This window comes from Haemaphysalis longicornis, unplaced genomic scaffold (genome assembly GCF_048455015.1).
Source record: "Haemaphysalis longicornis isolate Haplotype H1 unplaced genomic scaffold, Haemaphysalis longicornis Haplotype H1 scaffold_9, whole genome shotgun sequence".
NCBI lineage: Eukaryota > Metazoa > Arthropoda > Arachnida > Ixodida > Ixodidae > Haemaphysalis > Haemaphysalis longicornis.
The window spans coordinates 19,659,343-19,681,431 of record NW_027526460.1 but is presented as its reverse complement, the minus strand read 5'-3'; the positions used below and the strand labels follow the sequence as shown (position 1 = coordinate 19,681,431).

The 22,089-nt window shown below is 47.4% G+C and overlaps 1 protein-coding gene and 1 long non-coding RNA gene across 3 annotated transcripts in view; one reads left to right on the top strand and one right to left on the bottom strand.

Moving 5' to 3' along the window:
• Positions 1-22,089, bottom strand: part of LOC144153092 (cell adhesion molecule Dscam1-like) — a 136,308-nt gene that overhangs the window by 89,713 nt on the left and 24,506 nt on the right. The window lies entirely within an intron of this gene.
• LOC144153101 (uncharacterized) overlaps positions 18,070-22,089 on the top strand; it is a 201,635-nt gene continuing 197,615 nt past the window's right edge. Inside the window, exon 1 of the long non-coding RNA XR_013319311.1 lies at positions 18,070-18,623. This is a non-coding gene — a long non-coding RNA (uncharacterized LOC144153101). The remainder of the gene's footprint in view (positions 18,624-22,089) is intronic.

The window sequence follows — 22,089 nt, the reverse complement described above, 5'->3', positions numbered from 1 at the left end:
ATATCCGCTCTGTACGTGGGATCTTGGAGACGTGCGACTGCCTGCAGTATGGTGTCGGCTGCACAGTACTGCTCCATGACCCCGATCATGGAGCAGTACTTAAAAGGGCGCTTTTATACTGTTGTTCACAGACATTCAAAATGTGCTGACATTCAGTATGTGCGTTCTTAACTTTTGAAACTGGGCGACCACGATATTAACTTCCCGCCAAAAAAACTTGTATTTTAGCGGCCGAATCAGCACCTACGGACGAGGCCTGGGATTGAAGGTAGCTTTAGACTTTCGCATACATAACGAACACCAGTATCATATTCATCCGGGTATTGTCATATTGCACCCAAGCGAATTCAACCGTACACCTGTCGACACCGCGTCGAAGCGGCAGTCAGTTTTCATTATTACGCCAAAAAACGCGACGACCCATCGGGAATCTCAGAATGGCCGTAATTGTGACAATGAACTTGTACGCTGTGGCTCGTAGCAACCTCGATCTTTCCAGACTATGGCTTTGAGCCTTCAATAAAAGCATAAATAGAAACAAATCAGGAATCCTCGATCTCTGAAACTCAGTTTACAACGGCAATCTCAATCGCTTTCACTGGTAGCATGACGCATTCTTGCATTTGTGGGATGCCCTGAAATGGTAACACTACTTAACTGCCCCGAAATTCTTTCTAAGAGCTCACGATATTTCTTGTGTGTTCAAAAGGCAACATAAAATTACTGAATTTTGATCAGCGCAGAGATATAAATGTAACCAACGGGTCTTTTAAATTAAATTTTAGCGACTCTGAAGGAAGGTTTGATGAATAACGGTTTCAGATCACTTATTTACGGCTTTCGTCGCAAGTGAACTTGCGAATTGAATTGTCAACGCACGCAGTACAATCAACATCTCATGTTTAGCTAGGTTTTAGCAAAGTGACAAGCAGGTTTAAAGGGACCCTGCAACACTTGCCATCGACTACTAGTAATGTATTTTGGGATAAAGTCTATTGTCCCAGAAATATCCTCCCGCAAGAATCATGCAAATCCGTTCACAATTAACGAAACTACGCGCGATGAGAAATCGCGCATAATCGTTCCCTCTCAACTCGACCGCGGGCAACGCGACGAAAGCTGCTCGCTCTCTCCCGGAGAGGGGGGCGGCTCGCGGCGTTCTCTTCGGCGGCCTTCGATATATCACATGCCGGGTAGTTTTCTCCTTTTCTCCGCAACGCGGAGGGGCCTATTTCCGGTCTGGTGCCACAAAAAAGCAGGCATGGGTGCCTGCTCGCAAGTGCGCGCTCGGGCTCGTAGGGCGTTTTTGAAGCAATAAACGTTTGTAGTCGAGTGGTCCCGTTGAAAGGGAAGTATTGAGCTCATCACTCAAACTCCGCGCGCACTCAAAACACAAAAGAAACGGCAAAACTGTGCCTACAGGTTCAGGCATAGAAGAGGTTCGTACACAGCGATGACGACGGCGGAAATGGGAGAATCTACCCGCGAAGTTGACCAGTGACAGCCGATCGGGCAGCCATGGCCTATGTGACGTCCCTCAGGCCATGCATAATGAGGACAACTGAAGAGAGAGCGGTTTGTTTTTCCGCGTCTTTCACATCGATTTGCGCGCTCACCGCTTCACGTGCACGTGTAATATTTGGCTCAGGTATTACTGGCAGTGTAATCTAAACGTTGCGCAGGTTTATTTGCACTGCTCAAAGAGTGTTGCAGGGTCCCTTTAAAGTGTGCAAACCAAGCTTCTGGGATCTCACAGTGAGCACAAGTTTTCTGTTACGGCTGCTCTTTTGACCATTTGCGTTCCTTTTAAAATCTAACAGGTGCCTGCAACAGCGACATGTGTTTGCATTCTTGCGTATAAGGTCGCTTACGAACCCTAAAGATGGCAATAAATGATCGAAGTTGCGCTGTTGCAGATGTAGTAAAACATTTCCTTTTTATTTCTCGTTGCGAATCAGCGCAACGGGTTCCCGGTAACTACTTTGTTTTGCAAACTGAATATCGCCTTTGTCTTGGCATTTAATTCTTGAGGATTGGTTAAAAAATGAAATTCTGTGCATTTCCTTTTTTTTTGGGGGGGGGGGAAGAGGAGGGGGGGGGGGGTCCTGGCAACGTTGCAAGAGCAGAGAGAAGAGAACGCATGTAACGCGAAAAGCCAAACTATGGTTATCAATATTACTTACAATGGAAACTACACTAGGCGTTGTGTTCTGTAGCGGTGAAAAAGCAGTACGTATTTTCAAAACTGATTAACCCCCTTTGGTCCGGGATTGTCCAGGAATTGTGGCTCGCCTTTTTTTAAAATGTATTGAAAGCAAGCATTGTGGGAAAAAATTAAAAAAAAAAATCAACGAGTCAAGGCACACACTCCTCACACATGTGGGCAACAACGTGCAGTATATTACACGTTTTCTCCTCTTTCTTTAAGCTTAGGTCCACCTTAATAGGTTAAGACGTGACCATATTAGGCATTTGGTTATGCTGAGTGAGACACGTTTCTGGACAAGGTGATTCATGTCGGATTTGAAAATGATATATATGAAAATGACACACGAAATGCCACACGACAGACGCAAACTCACAACTGCTTAATTTTACCGAAAAATCCCCCCTAAATACTCTTGCGCATCCATAGAAACGTATTTTAAATAATACGTAAAATTAGCAACTCGATACAGTTGAATAAATGTTTATTCCTCCTCCTCAGTATAAACAACGACTGTCCAAAAATGGTATTTATTTTAGAAAAGGTACGGTAAGGACACGATCACACAGGCGCTTGCTGGTGTAAAATACGTGTCCGGTAATGTATGGGCGATAGTTCAGGGGTCGTGTGCAGTGTAAATGTTTTTGTTTGTTTCTTCTTTCTATAAGGACACAGCGCAGTTTTACAAGGGTGTGGAATTTGCACGCGTATGCACAGGTCTTGTCGCTTCTTACCCGTTTCGCGTATACTAAACTTTTATCCTTTAAATAATCACCACGCCACCTTCAATAAGCACCCTTCGACGTTCCCGAAACGGCAGACGACTGCACTCAGCAATAGGAAAAGTGCAATGTGTGGAAGCAATGTTCACACTCAAGCAGTGACCACGGCGAAGATGTTTCGTGGAATTCAGTGAGCGCATTAACCCGCAACGGCCGCTGATTATTGCGTTTCCAGAGGAAATGCGCAAGCAGAGGTAACTATGTCATTGTTTACTGCCAAACGAGCACACATATTGGTTGTTTTGTCGTGTGCAGCACGCGTCTTGCGCCGCACGCAACGTGAAAAAGCAGACGACGCGAGAGCGCCATCCACACTAGGAGCGGTTCGTCCCGCCGCCGCCAGGGGCCCACTCTGTTCGCGCTCGGGGCGAATAGCGTCGTTCGTCCGAGTAAAACACACTGCGGGAAATCCAACTTTACACAATGGGTTTCACAAAATGATGATGATGATAAGCGAAGGCACGTCAACCGCCTCAGGAAAAAAAAAAACGGTTCCCGTGGTCGGAATCAAACCTGCTCCCGCGGGTTACGAAGCCGCCGCCTATCTCCCATTGCGCCATTCCGGTCGAAGCAGTTTAGATTTTGTACTTTGACTTTTTCTCGGGTTGCACGGAAGAAAACTTCGCGTTTTAACCGTCTGTCTTTTAAGAAAGGGGCTCTGATTTTTTCAGTGTCATATATACTAGAGAAATAGCCGCAGGCGGGCTTCACCGCAACTTTAAAGAACGATAAATCAGCGTAGTCAAAAACTTTAAAGAACGACAAATCAGCGTAGCCAAATGCCGAATTTTACAAGGACGCTGGTTCTATTGCCGGCCGCGGCGGTCGCTTTTCTGATGGAGGCCAAAAGAAAAAAAAAAAAAAAAAACCGCTTGTGTGTTCGACATTTCGGCGCACGTTAAAGATCCCCAGGTGGCCAAAATCAATCCGGAGCCCTCCACTACGGCGGGCATTATCGCCTGTGTAGCGTCGGCGCGCGTTAAAACCTCAAAATCAATCAATCAATCAAATGTCGAATTGCGCGAAAATGTCGTATTCCGCGAATTACGAGGCCCAGAATGTGATCTGAGTAAAAAAAATCGAATCTTCGCGCTGATAACAGCGCAAGGCGTGCATTTGTGCTGTTTTCCCTGAGCAAATTCTGTTCTTTACTTCCATTCATGTGTTATACATGTTGTATCACAGCTCCGGCGCCATTCGAAAAATGAGTTATGAAGTGTGTTTCATAACATTAAAAGTACGGTATAATGAACATGGGGTTCGAACATATATCCAGGTGCGGTAAATGGAGGCCTCCGAAGTGTGCGGCTTAGTTGTAGAAGCAGAGAAGAGTTAAAAGAATTAAAAGAATTCAGAGTTAAAGAAGAGTTACAGAATTAAAAGAAAATGAAGCGTATTACCGTCACTTAATTTCTGCAGTCAAGTTAATCACGAGTGTGACTAATTGAAAGCGGCACCGCAGCGTCAACGAAATATTATTTGCGAGATTATGAACACACGTTGCCAGAGGCGTTCGGGGGCGTACCTACATGTCTGTGAAAGCATAAAAATACCTCAGAGTGTATTGCACCCATGTGACTAATGCCAGCTAGCTCGATCATTACAGCGGAAGCGGCTAGTAGCCTGCAGGAGCTATCACAAGGCGGATGCCGTTAGTTCGTCATACTCCGACACCACCCTGGCCGGCTTGCTTCGCTTTATGGGCTTTATCACTTGCTCTTTCCGCTTCCTCGCTCCGCCTTTTCCTAGTACTCCAAGGAGAAAAAACTAGAATTCTCTCAACCCCTACGAAATCAGAAGAAATGTTTAATATAGTGGCGTCCGTGATTTGAAGGCGACCTTTATGATGCCATTTGTGAAGTTAAAAAATATTATGCACCTCTCCGCCTAACGATGGCGATTGTTGAAGGAAAAGCTTTCTCGTGAGGGATTATTTTGTTGTCGTCTGAGTTTGGTCTTTGACTCGCAGAAGGTTTGGACTATGACTCGTTGAGCTTTGACTTCGACTCAATTTGGTCTTTTGATCGTAGCGAGTCTGGCTTTGACCCTCCGCCATTTGATTTCACGCGAAGAAAGCTTTGCGTTCAACCACTGTCGTCGTTAGCCGGAGAGGTGCATGATTTTCTTAATTTTGCACGTCCATGCACCCTTCTCCAATTCCAAGCTGCTTCGATCATGTCAAAATGGCGCAGTCGGATTGACGTCATCTTTATAACACGGGGGAAACAGGTTCGATTTCGACCACAAGAAGCGCTTTTTTTTTTCTCGTTCACTTCACCCACAACCACCATCATCGTCAGGGAAAGTTGGCTTTCACATCTAATCACAGTGCGACAGACAAGAGAACAACCACATGACGAGCGTTGACCCTCAACTAAATTTATTAAATGCCCGTCACACACATTATACCCACGGCGAACAACGCCACACGTGGAAAAGTTGCATACGAACCCAGAAAGTTGGCTTTGCCGCAGTGGGTCTTCGACGCGAGACATACGCCGGCCATCAGTGCGACATAGGAAGCTTCACATCGATAAGTTCGAGGAAACATAAGCACTCCTCACGAGTTGTGAATGCGAAATCATTGAAGTCCGATTGAACGCCGCTGAGTGATCCTTGGAGTTAATTAGTGATTAAATCATGTTGAATGTAAACCGGAATCATTTAAACGATGTTGCTGAGAAATTTTACGGCCACGCGGAGCCGCCTGTCCCGATGGGAGAGGCCCGGCAGGCGCCGAACGGCGGCCCGCTTTTCCACTCGGCTCTGCTCATGCCCAGACTTTGCCTAGCAACGCGGTGCTTTGCGTTTTAGTAATGAGAAATACACATTATTGGCGTAACGCAGTCACGTGAGTTCAGGAGCCGTTTCGCTGTTACAGACGCCGGCAGCGCGGGCTTTTTCGCTCAATGGGTCATTTAATACTACCGAATAAATATTACTACACCCCAATGATCGCAAAGTGTCTTACGCAACGATACGCGCACACTTCGTCTCGACAAGCACGTTCTCAGGGTCAACAGCTGATGTTATATCGCTCGTCCTCTGCTGTTATCCAAGTGTCAACTGTACGGAAACATGGACAAAAAAAGAGAGACATGTACAAGCACTGAAACGAACAGCAGCAGACGAAGCTAAAAGCTAACGCAAGTACTGGGTGCACTGCTTCGTTTCGTATGCGCTCCGAGTCGTCAGATGGTTGACTAAAGTGAATGGACCTTGGCGTGTTGGCCTTGGCTCCCAGTTGCTTCAATGCGACAGCGCGCGCCGAGTCCACTGCCAAGTGCGGGAAGAGTTTGCGCCGAACTCCGCCAGAAATGCGTGCACAGAAACTATGCCAATAAAACTACGACGCAACCCGATGCTGGTGGTGGAACGTGATCTCCCGAGCCACATCTGCTGTTTGTACATAGAAACATTCTTTGAACCCATAAAAGTTCCTTTCACATCTGCACACTGCCAGGCTGTTGTTAAGTGGTGACAGCTCTACCATGGCTCTCGCGTTGCGCTCACTTCTGCTAGCGCCCGCACGTGTAACGATTCCTGAGGTTGCGATGGACGCACGAAGTTATGGTTAGAAGAAGAGCAGGCTTTGAGAGAAACATCAACAGCTAATTTTAACGTAAAATTAACTACAGACAGACAAAAATTTAGCAGTGGCTTAGCTCGGCAATGTCAGGATATACGTAGCGTGAGCTAAGGTTCAGCTTGTTATTCTTAGCTTTCCTGGTTGTCTAAGATTAGCTTGATTATCATGCTTACTGCTGCTTCAATGAGACACGCACGGTATACGCATTATGCGACACGTGTACATTTATCAAGCGGCCCCGGCGCAGCGTCACCAATCGCCCCAGAGCTAAGTTGGTTCCACAGGCGCACGCCGGTGTTGCTGCGACGCACGAGCCATCGGTTCCACACCCGGCCACCCCTCGCATGATCATCAAGTGGACCGGGCCGCCACGTGCAGCGCTTGCGCAGCACAGCTTTCCAGGAGTCACGCGAAACTGGTCAACCTCGGCCAGTGTAGCTCGCGCTACAAAACTGCTAGAACGTTCTTCAAAACGCGTGATACTATCTGGCGACATAAATACAAATGGAAACAAATAAACATAAAAATAGTATCGTCATATCATCTCCCACCGTCCCCAATTTTTTAGTACGCTGTTCCACAGGGGCCAGAGTCCTGTCAGAATCAAAGAAAATGCTACGGTAACTGAGTGTAAGTTCTAAAAAACATGGTTATTAACAGAAATGTGCTAATTAGTATTCTTAGACCGTATCCAACACGCCCAGAAACATGTTCTTTCATGAGTGTGAGATAAGTTCTCCGGCGGGGAGGGGTGTGAGTGAACGAGGACAGGATGTGAGTTAGCGAGTCATGCGGTTCCGGGCAAATGTGTGATCGGGAAAACACAACGGACACCCCGATAAGCTGATTTCCCCTTGCGGATGTGCCGCCGGAACAGTTTTACGATACTTGATAGCGAAGGAATAAGCGAAGGCTGCAATTGGTTGGCGCGGAAGAAGCCTGTCCATGGACGGAGTGTGCACGGATGAGAGCTCTGGGCTCTCCGCGGCAAGCTGGTCGGGGTCCCGCTGAAACAACTACGAACCGGATGCACAAAAACATAAAATAAATATTTTTAAAATGTGCGAGCATTTTTAGGGAACTATACCAAACCGGATATTCTTCGCGCGGCTATACGTGACAGAGTATTTAGTGGTACCCGCATAATTAATAGCTAGGGGTCGTTATGCGCCCGCACAGCGGGAGGAATGTAGCATTGGATATGTTTACCAATGCGACAAACTAGTTCTGCTTCGGTTGAAAAAGTGCTACCGCGTCATGGGGGCTTCGCGGAGTGATTTGTATGCACAACGAGCGACGAAACCGGCTTCATTTCAGCGCGTCAACGGAATGCGCAGGGCCATTCGCCGTAACATCTTCGCACTGCGTTCATGTTTTCAATGCTGAAGGGGGTCGTTTAAAAGGCGAGGAACTTCAGGATTTTTTTCTTCTTTTGTATTTGCGAAAGGTAGTTCACTGGTTCCCGGCTCACCACAAACACGTTGGAGCTTATGAGAACCGCCTGGCGCAAGTCGACCCAATCTGGGAAGGCAAGCATCAGCTCTTGGAGTCATACGGCGCCGCTTGGTCTCGGCTCCGCGCGGGCTTTTAAAATAGCGCATCCTCTCGGAGAAAGGGTACATAAACATCCGACCAGTGCTCCCGAAAAAAAAAAAAAAGTGCCTTACCCACCGAGCGAATAAACAAGCCCGAGAAAAGATCGGCAGTAGCCTTAGTAGCCGGTGCTCGAACGTCTACAGTAAACAAGGGTTCTCGCCAAAACCGTGTTTTCGCGGAACTGGCGAAAGACGGTGGCTTGATGGAGCTGTGCGCTTGGTGGCGGGTTTCAATAAGGCACCTAGAGCAAGCTGTATAGTACCGTACTCAATCTTCTGTCGGAAAACGAACGGCAGTAATCTTCAATCTCCCTGCCATCTTCAATCTTCAATTTTTCAAGTTTGAAGAAGCAAACAAGGTATCGAAGACCATGCACGAGTCCGAGTTTAACGCCAAACATTAACCCATGGGACTTGTTTTGCCAGTAAAGTGCATAATCTCCAGGCGGAGAACTCTGTTCCCGTAAGAAAGCAGTTCAGTCTTATGAGGTATGAGCCAAACTATGCAGGTCGACGATTCCATCAGGCTAAAGTTACAGGCTTGAGCATCATGTCGCCCGTAAGAAAGCAGTTCAGTCCTATGAGGTATGAGCCAAACTATGCAGGTCGACGATTCCGTCAGGCTAAAGTTACAGGCTTGAGCATCATGTCGCCCGTAAGAAAGCAGTTCAGTCCTATGAGGTATGAGCCAAACTATGCAGGTCGACGATTCCGTCAGGCTAAAGTTACAGGCTTGAGCATCATGTCGCCCGTAAGAAAGCAGTTCAGTCCTATGAGGTATGAGCCAAACTATGCAGGTCGACGATTCCGTCAGGCTAAAGTTACAGGCTTGAGCATCATGTCGCCCGTAAGAAAGCAGTTCAGTCTTATGAGGTATGAGCCAAACTATGCAGGTCGACGATTCCGTCAGGCTAAAGTTACAGGCTTGAGCATCATGTCGCCCGTAAGAAAGCAATTCAGTCTTATGAGGTATGAGCCAAACTATGCAGGTCGACGATTCCGTCAGGCTAAAGTTACAGGCTTGAGCATCATGTCGCCCGTAAGAAAGCAGTTCAGTCCTATGAGGTATGAGCCAAACTATGCAGGTCGACGATTCCGTCAGGCTAAAGTTACAGGCTTGAGCATCATGTCGCCCGTAAGAAAGCAGTTCAGTCCTATGAGGTATGAGCCAAACTATGCAGGTCGACGATTCCGTCAGGCTAAAGTTACAGGCTTGAGCATCATGTCGCCCGTAAGAAAGCAGTTCAGTCTTATGAGGTATGAGCCAAACTATGCAGGTCGACGATTCCGTCAGGCTAAAGTTACAGGCTTGAGCATCATGTCGCCCGTAAGAAAGCAGTTCAGTCCTATGAGGTATGAGCCAAACTATGCAGGTCGACGATTCCGTCAGGCTAAAGTTACAGGCTTGAGCATCATGTCGCCCGTAAGAAAGCAGTTCAGTCCTATGAGGTATGAGCCAAACTATGCAGGTCGACGATTCCGTCAGGCTAAAGTTACAGGCTTGAGCATCATGTCGCCCGTAAGAAAGCAGTTCAGTCCTATGAGGTATGAGCCAAACTATGCAGGTCGACGATTCCGTCAGGCTAAAGTTACAGGCTTGAGCATCATGTCGCCCGTAAGAAAGCAGTTCAGTCTTATGAGGTATGAGCCAAACTATGCAGGTCGACGATTCCGTCAGGCTAAAGTTACAGGCTTGAGCATCATGTCGCCCGTAAGAAAGCAGTTCAGTCCTATGAGGTATGAGCCAAACTATGCAGGTCGACGATTCCGTCAGGCTAAAGTTACAGGCTTGAGCATCATGTCGCCCGTAAGAAAGCAGTTCAGTCCTATGAGGTATGAGCCAAACTATGCAGGTCGACGATTCCGTCAGGCTAAAGTTACAGGCTTGAGCATCATGTCGCCCGTAAGAAAGCAGTTCAGTCTTATGAGGTATGAGCCAAACTATGCAGGTCGACGATTCCGTCAGGCTAAAGTTACAGGCTTGAGCATCATGTCGCCCGTAAGAAAGCAGTTCAGTCTTATGAGGTATGAGCCAAACTATGCAGGTCGACGATTCCGTCAGGCTAAAGTTACAGGCTTGAGCATCATGTCGCCCGTAAGAAAGCAGTTCAGTCCTATGAGGTATGAGCCAAACTATGCAGGTCGACGATTCCGTCAGGCTAAAGTTACAGGCTTGAGCATCATGTCGCCCGTAAGAAAGCAGTTCAGTCTTATGAGGTATGAGCCAAACTATGCAGGTCGACGATTCCGTCAGGCTAAAGTTACAGGCTTGAGCATCATGTCGCCCGTAAGAAAGCAGTTCAGTCCTATGAGGTATGAGCCAAACTATGCAGGTCGACGATTCCGTCAGGCTAAAGTTACAGGCTTGAGCATCATGTCGCCCGTAAGAAAGCAGTTCAGTCTTATGAGGTATGAGCCAAACTATGCAGGTCGACGATTCCGTCAGGCTAAAGTTACAGGCTTGAGCATCATGTCGCCCGTAAGAAAGCAGTTCAGTCTTATGAGGTATGAGCCAAACTATGCAGGTCGACGATTCCGTCAGGCTAAAGTTACAGGCTTGAGCATCATGTCGCCCGTAAGAAAGCAGTTCAGTCTTATGAGGTATGAGCCAAACTATGCAGGTCGACGATTCCGTCAGGCTAAAGTTACAGGCTTGAGCATCATGTCGCCCGTAAGAAAGCAGTTCAGTCCTATGAGGTATGAGCCAAACTATGCAGGTCGACGATTCCGTCAGGCTAAAGTTACAGGCTTGAGCATCATGTCGCCCGTAAGAAAGCAGTTCAGTCTTATGAGGTATGAGCCAAACTATGCAGGTCGACGATTCCGTCAGGCTAAAGTTACAGGCTTGAGCATCATGTCGCCCGTAAGAAAGCAGTTCAGTCCTATGAGGTATGAGCCAAACTATGCAGGTCGACGATTCCGTCAGGCTAAAGTTACAGGCTTGAGCATCATGTCGCCCGTAAGAAAGCAGTTCAGTCTTATGAGGTATGAGCCAAACTATGCAGGTCGACGATTCCGTCAGGCTAAAGTTACAGGCTTGAGCATCATGTCGCCCGTAAGAAAGCAGTTCAGTCCTATGAGGTATGAGCCAAACTATGCAGGTCGACGATTCCGTCAGGCTAAAGTTACAGGCTTGAGCATCATGTCGCCCGTAAGAAAGCGGTTCAGTCCTATGAGGTATGAGCCAAACTATGCAGGTCGACGATTCCGTCAGGCTAAAGTTACAGGCTTGAGCATCATGTCGCCCGTAAGAAAGCAGTTCAGTCTTATGAGGTATGAGCCAAACTATGCAGGTCGACGATTCCGTCAGGCTAAAGTTACAGGCTTGAGCATCATGTCGCCCGTAAGAAAGCAGTTCAGTCTTATGAGGTATGAGCCAAACTATGCAGGTCGACGATTCCGTCAGGCTAAAGTTACAGGCTTGAGCATCATGTCGCCCGTAAGAAAGCAGTTCAGTCCTATGAGGTATGAGCCAAACTATGCAGGTCGACGATTCCGTCAGGCTAAAGTTACAGGCTTGAGCATCATGTCGCCCGTAAGAAAGCAGTTCAGTCTTATGAGGTATGAGCCAAACTATGCAGGTCGACGATTCCGTCAGGCTAAAGTTACAGGCTTGAGCATCATGTCGCCCGTAAGAAAGCAGTTCAGTCCTATGAGGTATGAGCCAAACTATGCAGGTCGACGATTCCGTCAGGCTAAAGTTACAGGCTTGAGCATCATGTCGCCCGTAAGAAAGCAGTTCAGTCCTATGAGGTATGAGCCAAACTATGCAGGTCGACGATTCCGTCAGGCTAAAGTTACAGGCTTGAGCATCATGTCGCCCGTAAGAAAGCAGTTCAGTCTTATGAGGTATGAGCCAAACTATGCAGGTCGACGATTCCGTCAGGCTAAAGTTACAGGCTTGAGCATCATGTCGCCCGTAAGAAAGCAGTTCAGTCTTATGAGGTATGAGCCAAACTATGCAGGTCGACGATTCCGTCAGGCTAAAGTTACAGGCTTGAGCATCATGTCGCCCGTAAGAAAGCAGTTCAGTCCTATGAGGTATGAGCCAAACTATGCAGGTCGACGATTCCGTCAGGCTAAAGTTACAGGCTTGAGCATCATGTCGCCCGTAAGAAAGCAGTTCAGTCTTATGAGGTATGAGCCAAACTATGCAGGTCGACGATTCCGTCAGGCTAAAGTTACAGGCTTGAGCATCATGTCGCCCGTAAGAAAGCAGTTCAGTCCTATGAGGTATGAGCCAAACTATGCAGGTCGACGATTCCGTCAGGCTAAAGTTACAGGCTTGAGCATCATGTCGCCCGTAAGAAAGCAGTTCAGTCTTATGAGGTATGAGCCAAACTATGCAGGTCGACGATTCCGTCAGGCTAAAGTTACAGGCTTGAGCATCATGTCGCCCGTAAGAAAGCAGTTCAGTCTTATGAGGTATGAGCCAAACTATGCAGGTCGACGATTCCGTCAGGCTAAAGTTACAGGCTTGAGCATCATGTCGCCCGTAAGAAAGCAGTTCAGTCCTATGAGGTATGAGCCAAACTATGCAGGTCGACGATTCCGTCAGGCTAAAGTTACAGGCTTGAGCATCATGTCGCCCGTAAGAAAGCAGTTCAGTCTTATGAGGTATGAGCCAAACTATGCAGGTCGACGATTCCGTCAGGCTAAAGTTACAGGCTTGAGCATCATGTCGCCCGTAAGAAAGCAGTTCAGTCTTATGAGGTATGAGCCAAACTATGCAGGTCGACGATTCCGTCAGGCTAAAGTTACAGGCTTGAGCATCATGTCGCCCGTAAGAAAGCAGTTCAGTCTTATGAGGTATGAGCCAAACTATGCAGGTCGACGATTCCGTCAGGCTAAAGTTACAGGCTTGAGCATCATGTCGCCCGTAAGAAAGCAGTTCAGTCCTATGAGGTATGAGCCAAACTATGCAGGTCGACGATTCCGTCAGGCTAAAGTTACAGGCTTGAGCATCATGTCGCCCGTAAGAAAGCAGTTCAGTCCTATGAGGTATGAGCCAAACTATGCAGGTCGACGATTCCGTCAGGCTAAAGTTACAGGCTTGAGCATCATGTCGCCCGTAAGAAAGCAGTTCAGTCCTATGAGGTATGAGCCAAACTATGCAGGTCGACGATTCCGTCAGGCTAAAGTTACAGGCTTGAGCATCATGTCGCCCGTAAGAAAGCAGTTCAGTCCTATGAGGTATGAGCCAAACTATGCAGGTCGACGATTCCGTCAGGCTAAAGTTACAGGCTTGAGCATCATGTCGCCCGTAAGAAAGCAGTTCAGTCTTATGAGGTATGAGCCAAACTATGCAGGTCGACGATTCCGTCAGGCTAAAGTTACAGGCTTGAGCATCATGTCGCCCGTAAGAAAGCAGTTCAGTCCTATGAGGTATGAGCCAAACTATGCAGGTCGACGATTCCGTCAGGCTAAAGTTACAGGCTTGAGCATCATGTCGCCCGTAAGAAAGCAGTTCAGTCTTATGAGGTATGAGCCAAACTATGCAGGTCGACGATTCCGTCAGGCTAAAGTTACAGGCTTGAGCATCATGTCGCCCGTAAGAAAGCAGTTCAGTCCTATGAGGTATGAGCCAAACTATGCAGGTCGACGATTCCGTCAGGCTAAAGTTACAGGCTTGAGCATCATGTCGCCCGTAAGAAAGCAGTTCAGTCTTATGAGGTATGAGCCAAACTATGCAGGTCGACGATTCCGTCAGGCTAAAGTTACAGGCTTGAGCATCATGTCGCCCGTAAGAAAGCAGTTCAGTCCTATGAGGTATGAGCCAAACTATGCAGGTCGACGATTCCGTCAGGCTAAAGTTACAGGCTTGAGCATCATGTCGCCCGTAAGAAAGCAGTTCAGTCCTATGAGGTATGAGCCAAACTATGCAGGTCGACGATTCCGTCAGGCTAAAGTTACAGGCTTGAGCATCATGTCGCCCGTAAGAAAGCAGTTCAGTCCTATGAGGTATGAGCCAAACTATGCAGGTCGACGATTCCGTCAGGCTAAAGTTACAGGCTTGAGCATCATGTCGCTCGTAAGAAAGCAGTTCAGTCCTATGAGGTATGAGCCAAACTATGCAGGTCGACGATTCCGTCAGGCTAAAGTTACAGGCTTGAGCATCATGTCGCGGTGAAAGAAGCGCGAAAAGAAAGCGGAACACTAGATAAGGGATGGCAACAACGTAGTGAGTCTGTTGCCGCCTCTTCTTCCGTGTTATCGTCTGCCTCTCGTTCTTCTTCTAACAGCTTGCCCGACCTTCTGCCTTATTCGAGTGCAGACTTTTACTTGGAACTGTAAGGGAATTTTATCTTTCGAAAGAGGATGAATCACCTAAAAAACGAAGAGCACACTAAAGGCGTGTGTATACAAGCTGTACAATTGCCTCGCTGTAACGGAAACAACGCGGGGCTACGTAGTAGCACGACAAAAACGAATACGAAATCTCAGCAATGCGTTAGTCTCCCTTGTGCGCTTAATCAAGTTCGATGTCCTATCCTAAGGCACTTACACTATCTGACTCCCGGGTTTACCAACTCAGAATCTGGTCACGAAAAACGCCTTGCTTTATAAAGTGAACGCACGCCTCTTTAAGACTGATTACGGGGAAAAAATACTAAAATAAAATTTAGGCATTCCTACGGGCAATCCTCAGACGCAGAAAACCAGCGCCGGAACTTTACGTGGTCACGGGTATTAAGTGATTTAAAGAAATACGTTTAACTTTTTTGTGCGTAGATATTTCTGGAAATTTCATATCTGTCCTGAAATTGTTATCTATTCTGCCTTGTCGGATTTCCACCTCACGCGAGGAGCGAACTTTCGGAATTTCAGTCTCCTTGTTCTAACGGTAAGGGTTGCTTGGTGGGTAAAAAGAAGCTGGTTTTAGTCGGTTATCTCGTTGGGGGTAAAATTATTTAAATCCTGACATTTGGTTTTAGACATTAGCGTAGTATTTTTATACACAGAAACTAATTCGATAATTTTACGGGCCAGAAAAGGTTTTGTGAAAAGCTCAATAATTACAATTCACGATGAAAAACAGAGCTTATCTGGGCACGACTCATTTCCCCTGCTGACCCGCCGCGTTGGCGTAGTAACTAAGGCGTTGCGCTGCTGAGCACGAGGACGCGGGTTCGATTTCCGGCCGCGGCGGCCACTTTTCTGATGAAGGCGAAGAGCAAAAACACCCGTGTGTACGAGATTTAAGCGCACGTTAAGGATCTCCAGGTGGTCAAAATTAATCCGGAGCCCTCCACTACGGCGCGCCTCATCGTCTGCGTTGCGTCGGCGCGTTAACCCCTACAATCAATCAATCAATCAATCAATCAATCAATCAATCAATCAATCAATCAATTCACCAGCTGCTGGAGCGCATCTGGGGCACAATCGGTGAGCATTCGGCATACACGGGGTCACAGCGTTTGATTCCCGGCTGCAACAGGTTATATCTGACGAATATGAACTCGAAGATGCCACTGTATTAACTCGTACAAGATTTCGTTGCTTCTCAATGAACTAGAACTTCTCAATGAACTACTCAATAAATCTCACTAATGCCAGCTCCACAGCCAAGATTTTGCTGAGGCACGCAAGACACCAGTATTTTTGCTCGTGGTTTTTCACCACTGCGCATGGAGCTGGAAACAGTTTTTCTTCAGTCGTTTAACTTGGAGAGAGAGAGAGATAAAAACTTTTATTGACACCACTAACGTGGAAAAAGTTTTGAATTAGTACAAAAAAAAAGGAAATTTTGAATGGAGGAAGAATAACTCGTGCGCTAAAAGCAACCGCGTCCGCCGCGTGATTGATATTTTATTCCGCATTTCGTCAGGACATCACGCTCGAGGAAAACACCTGCGTTCTAATTCTGGCAAAATGAGTACAACACAGCAGGTTGATACTGTTCGTGTCGAGACTTCACTCGAACTCTGTGGATAAATAACTGAGGTTTTTCGTACGAGGCTCGCGGCATCTAACAGCTTCTGTTGCGTAGTAGCCAATATTAATTAATTAATTAATTAATTCCTTTATTTATCATGTCATCCATATTTGGGCTATTATAGGAGTGGAGAATAAAAGAGAAAAAAAGAACAAAGAAATAGGTGCATTGAACGGCGTACGCATTTTCTCAGAACAAAATGGAATCAACTAAAAAAATTTAAAATATATGCAACGAACAACAACTTGACACTCTTATGCAATATTTAAGTGAACCGAACCCATGGTAACGCTGTCGGGGACGATCTATTGAATACCATTGTAATTCACGTGCTCTTCGGACTTGCATCATTTCTCCCTTGCACGGCACAAATCTTTCTTCGCTCATTTCGGTTGCTTAGGGAGATCCGACGTTCAGAAGTGCTTATACCGTGTACACATTGTCAGAAACCTTAGCTCTGGAAGGCGTAATTCTTCGGTTTGTGGAGACCAAGCGAAGTCTGGAAAACCAGGTGTACGAGGGGCATACGAACCAGCCGCTGGTGTACAACAACAACAACATCATCATCAACAACAACAAAAATAATAACGATGATAATAACGGTAATAACGAAATGATAATAATAATTGCTGGGTTGTTTCTAAAGTAAACGTTTTGAAGCACTCTGAGCTCTTGGTAAATATATGAACTTTCATGCAGCCCTCCTGCTGCTAACTCAACGAGAACTAGACTCTCTGCACCACCATTTGTCTCGTTGAGAGCGCGCCAACGTTTCCACACAGCTTTCGCATCCTCCCCAAGAGCGGAAATTCCAGCGAATAAATCACGGAGCAAGTGCAAACAAAACTGAATAGTGCGTGAACCGCCGCGTGGTTCTGTACAGTAGCCCCTACGTCGGCGGGGAAAGTGGCTGTTACCAGCAACGTCACTCCCTCCCCTAGCACCCCCTCAGCGAGACAAGAGACCTCACGCACGGCTAGAAGACAACAACATACCCCTTGTCGAGCGCGTCACAGCTGGAAGCGCTTACAGCGAGCCCATCCGTGCATTTCCCCTCGTCGGGCGCATGCATCAAACCACGCCGAGACACTCTCGACAAAACCTTCTTTCCATTCCACACCCCCTCCCAACGCAGTTTGCTGCTTGTATGTGTTTGACGTAAGCCTCGACGGCGGCTGTTGAAACTACGGACCATCCTCCCCCCGCGCACGAAGAAAGAAAGAACGGGAAAGACAGAAGCTGAGCGCCGGGCTACCAACGCGAACGCTTTGTTTCTGCTGCGCCAACCCGAAAATGGCTAAATCTGACTGCCAGCTATGGGGGAGCTTTTCCGAGGCCCCGCTGGGAACGATACAGATGCCGGTGTCTGAAGGATACGAAAGGCCGCCTGCAGCTGCAGCCGATGACGTTTATTTTCTCGTCCGTCCAGGCCTTCTTCTACCGTCAACACTTTCTCGCTTTCTGAAGCGGCTTTGCGACGAGTCTGGAATGCGCGGGGTGTATCCGCTACACTGCCAGACCAGTGTCGATGAAGCGAGAGGAATGCCAAAATAGCCACGGAATTTCCGGCTTATGGGTTTTCTCTTCGCGAAGACGAAATCATTTTTGCACTTGAAAGCCGGAAGAGAAATGTTTACTGCGTGCTCCGGCTGTGTTTCTTTCACATTTTGCCCGGTAACACGCGAGGTGGGATTTTCGCGTCAAGGTCAGCCTACTTGCCCACTATGTTCATGGCTGTTTTCTGAAATCATAAGCTTCAACCGGAAATATACCTAGGCGAACAACACGCGGTTTTATTAGCTCATCACCGTAGTGATTTCATTGCATTGTACCGACGTTTAGCCGCCGCGGCAAACGTGACCCCAGATAAGCCATTATCTCCCACAGGGGCCTCCTCTCAAATTAAAGGTAGACAATAGAAATACGACCATTACTTTGTAAACTCAACCTCCTGTTTCGTTTGCACTTGCTTCACAATGTCTCCCCATCAAAAGGTGTGTTAATAATTTAATTATTCGGCTATTCAAGAACAAATAGGCAGCGGCAAACAAAAGTCGCTGAGCGGGCACAAGCCAAATCAAGCATTCTGTTTTCGGGTTTTGTTTGCGCCCCTTGCAACTGTACGACTGATTCGAAGTAAAGATTGATTGATTGACATTTTCGAAGGATTATCTATACCCGTATATTGAGCGTCATGTGTATAATTACAAAGATTTCAGGGCTTTACGTTTCACTGCCGCCTTGCAGCGTCGCGCGAAAACCGAAACCAAATTCTGAAAGACAGTTGCGCCGGCGGACGGCTTCGAGCCAAGCCCAGCCTCCGGAAAAGCCGGTTTTCCGTTCGTTTGAGTATGGCCGCGTCCGTCCGTGTTTGTTATTGTGTGCCTCGAAAGGTGATTGCCTGCGCCTGGATGCCACCGTAAACGGCGAGTAGCAGGTGTTTTCCTACCAGCTTTTCATTGTGGAAAGAAACGGGAACGTCTGTGACGACTGCCAAGAATGAGAACAACGAAAAGTGAGCAACTGTTCCATCATTTCGGCCGTTGCGCTCCGCCGTGTGTGTGCAATCAAAATGATATCGCCGTAGCGGCGCTGCAGACGTGTGCAGTTGGGGAAGTCGCATTCGAAGTTTGTAACGGTAGTGTTGAGGCATAGCCTCCTGTATAACTGACGGTTCTGATCAGCTAGTGTGGCAGCAGTGGCAGTTCGAAGCGCGGTATTTGTTTCTGTTCACAACGACCGGGAAGCCCACCTGGGGTCTTATTTGAACGACACGAGCGCTGGCGAGCGTATGATGTTGAACTACAGCTTTAGTTAACCTGACTATTAACTGTACAATACAATGTTGTACGATATGGAGTGCACAATACAAAGTTTTGTACAACGTACAGCAAACAAAACTTGCACAACAGTGCAGTTGTCACTTTCAGTGATTTTCAAGCATTTTGACACGGCTGAACGTGAGAACCTGACCTGTGATGCATGCGATTTGGTACCGGACCCATTTTCCACAGTACCAATGTAGCTGCTCAAATGTATAGCTTGTTGAACCCATTGCTTGTACTTTTTAATTCCTGTCCTTTGTGTTTTTTCGCGTGCTGTTTGCTCAAACAGAATGGTTATCGTAATCTTCACCTGATTAGTGGCGCTATGAATTTGACGCGGCTGTGTTACCTGCAGCAAATACCTAAATCATTTATCGCTAATTTATAGTGTGCCTGAGATCTTTACATGAGTTGTTTTCTTGCAAAGTGTGCGGCAAATTATTGCGTCTGTGTGAATATTTTTTGCACTGGAAAGCTGGCAACCCTGTGTTGAGTATAATCTCTAGTATGAACACCGGTTTGACAACTTCAGAATGTGTGGATGTAGGTAATAAATTCTCCACCTGCCGGTCTTCGATACCGGCGCATCACAGAGCAGCAGAACAGGGCGTGCGCCGGGCGATTGGTCACAGGTTTGTGCAGCGTGCCTCCGAACGCATCGATCGTGCCCACGAATATTGTTTTCCGAATGGGCCCCAGGCACGGGCAGTCGTAGCATTGCGTCCAAGTGTTCGCCCCCCTTCGTGAGCGCTGCGTGAGCTGCGATCTTCGTGTTTTTTTTTTTCTCGGCGTTATTCTTTTCTCTGTGCATCTGCCGCTCATAGCATGGCAAGCAGGGGCTTTTGTTGCGTACTTGCCTGCTAGGGAAGTAAGGTGGACGAAAAAAAAAAAAAAAGAACAGTGAAGGAGCGTGCGTCGGCGTATAATAAGGGTCGCGGACAGGAAACAGCTGCGAGACAACACACACATGTACTAGTACGTTCTGTGTGATTTGTGGCCCAGTTGCTCCACCTGTGGACGCTACTGAGAAAGAAAAAAACACAGATTGGAATCCGTTCAGGCCGGTACATAACTGCACACTGCGCAGCTGTGGAAAGTCGTGTATGTGAGTAGAGCAGAAGCCCTTGTGGAAAAAAAAAAAAAAGAAAAGGAAACGAAAGGGGATGTGTGAGGCTGCTGACATGCACTGCCGCTGCTTCAATGGCTGTGCCGTGACGGCACTGGGGGGTTAAAAAAAAGAAAACAGTAACTGCGCAGTGCAGAAATTCTACGCATAATAAATTATCTGAACTCACTCAGCTACAATTCATCTCTGCTGGAGCTTGCCGTCCTAAAGGCCAATTAGTGCTGATGGTGTGAAGCTTACAGCTATGGCTAATTCGCTAATGGTTAATGTTGACAATGACATGCATGTTTCCTTGCTCAAAATATGCACAACTTATCCCAGTATCAACTTGCCCAACTTTCCGCTCTAATTGACAGTGACTTTCACTCTACTGCCGGAGCACCTTATTACGGCATTCCATTTTGCCCTTTACTACCTGACATGTTGCTATCTGTGGTAGTCACTGGTTCGCTTCTGAAGAGAGAGAAAGAGATAGAGCAGTCGCCTTGGCATTCTTAAAGCAAATGAAATCTTCTCGTAAAACTAAAATCAGTGTTCAGAGATTGATTTCAAGTTAGGGCGCGATTTTTTTCTTCTTCGCAATTGCGCTTGCTTGAATTTATTTGGCTTAATGGAGTCAGAGTGCACAGTAATATTTCCGAAGAGAATGCATTTTTTACGGATACCGAACTCAGGACGCCATAGAAGTAGCGGAGAATGATATCAGCAGTCGTACAACGGTAATATGAGTTTTTTATGCTGTTGGACCTTGCAATGCGAAAGGTGGCGCCAGCCTGAAGGAAAGTAGTTGAGGGAAGGCGACCTGAGTTGTGTTTCTCCCTGCGATCATCGCTCTTACATGTAGGCATCCGGAACGTACTGTTTTCCGTGTAGGCAGGGAAGATATTCTGTTTAAAATGAACAGTCTTTGTCAAAATTTACTAGACCATGCAGAAAGTGCACAGCCCGCAAAAAATTCAAAGTACAGGCTCACCCCTCGAGCGATGCCGAAACGTTTTATGTCGGAAAGACAGAGAAGACACCCTTCTTTCTGACTGTCATAAATTGGTTTGGTCACAGCTAAACGTTAGGCTTATGCTTTGGATTCTTTATGGCCCAGAAACCTTTGGCGTGGGCTAGAAAATTTCGACAAAGACTGAACATCACCGCGTGCACATGCTGATTCGAACGCAGCACGTCGCAGTAAACTTCGCTAGCGAAAAACAAGGACGTATGCGAGGAAAAAAGTGGTTGCCCGTCGGTGTCCATTTTTCCTGTGTCTTGATGTGTTCCAAGCCAGTTGGAAATTTGCTATGCACAGCTCGAGAGCGTCGTGGGAACTAGCCCACTCGTCATAAGAAAGCTCGCTATATGCGAACTGGTCGGAGAGGGCATTTCGTTCTAGGTGACCCCGTAGTGTGTAGAGTGCTCGTACTGACATTTGCGTTTTTGGCAAGATCGTCCCGTACTTTTGCTCCCACAAAAGTTCACCCTAATTCGAGAGATTATATATAAAGAGAGAAATCTGGTTGAGCCAAGCTCTGTTACGGGGACGTCGTGGCCGCTGGCTTTAGCCTGGTGGCAACAATGACAACCCGGTTCGTCAGAGAGGCTTGAACCCCCGGATCGGAGCTGCCCAGCGCCCCCTCCCAGTGCTCGTCGCAGGTTATAGACGGAAAAGGATCACTGGGACAAGCCCAGATGGTGTGGGATAAGGTGGCAGAAATGCCGCATGATGGGTGGTTTGGGGAGGGAAATAAAAACAGGTGAATGCGATGGAGCAGCGCGCGACAAGGGAGGCTACCTGTCTAATTCCTCGCCTTAAATTTGGCCTTTACGCGGACGACATCATCCTAATTCGAGTCGCCAGCGCATTCATATCGAACAGGTCCGGACGCCGCTCACGCAATATAGCGGGAACGTTAATTGGAGTCGCGAACGGGGCGATCTGTCACGCCGAGTGCGAACCGCGGAGCCGTCGTGTCTGTCCGACACGTTCGGGCCTCCCGAGTCGCATGCGGCGTGGATCGATAGCAACGTTTCTGGAGACG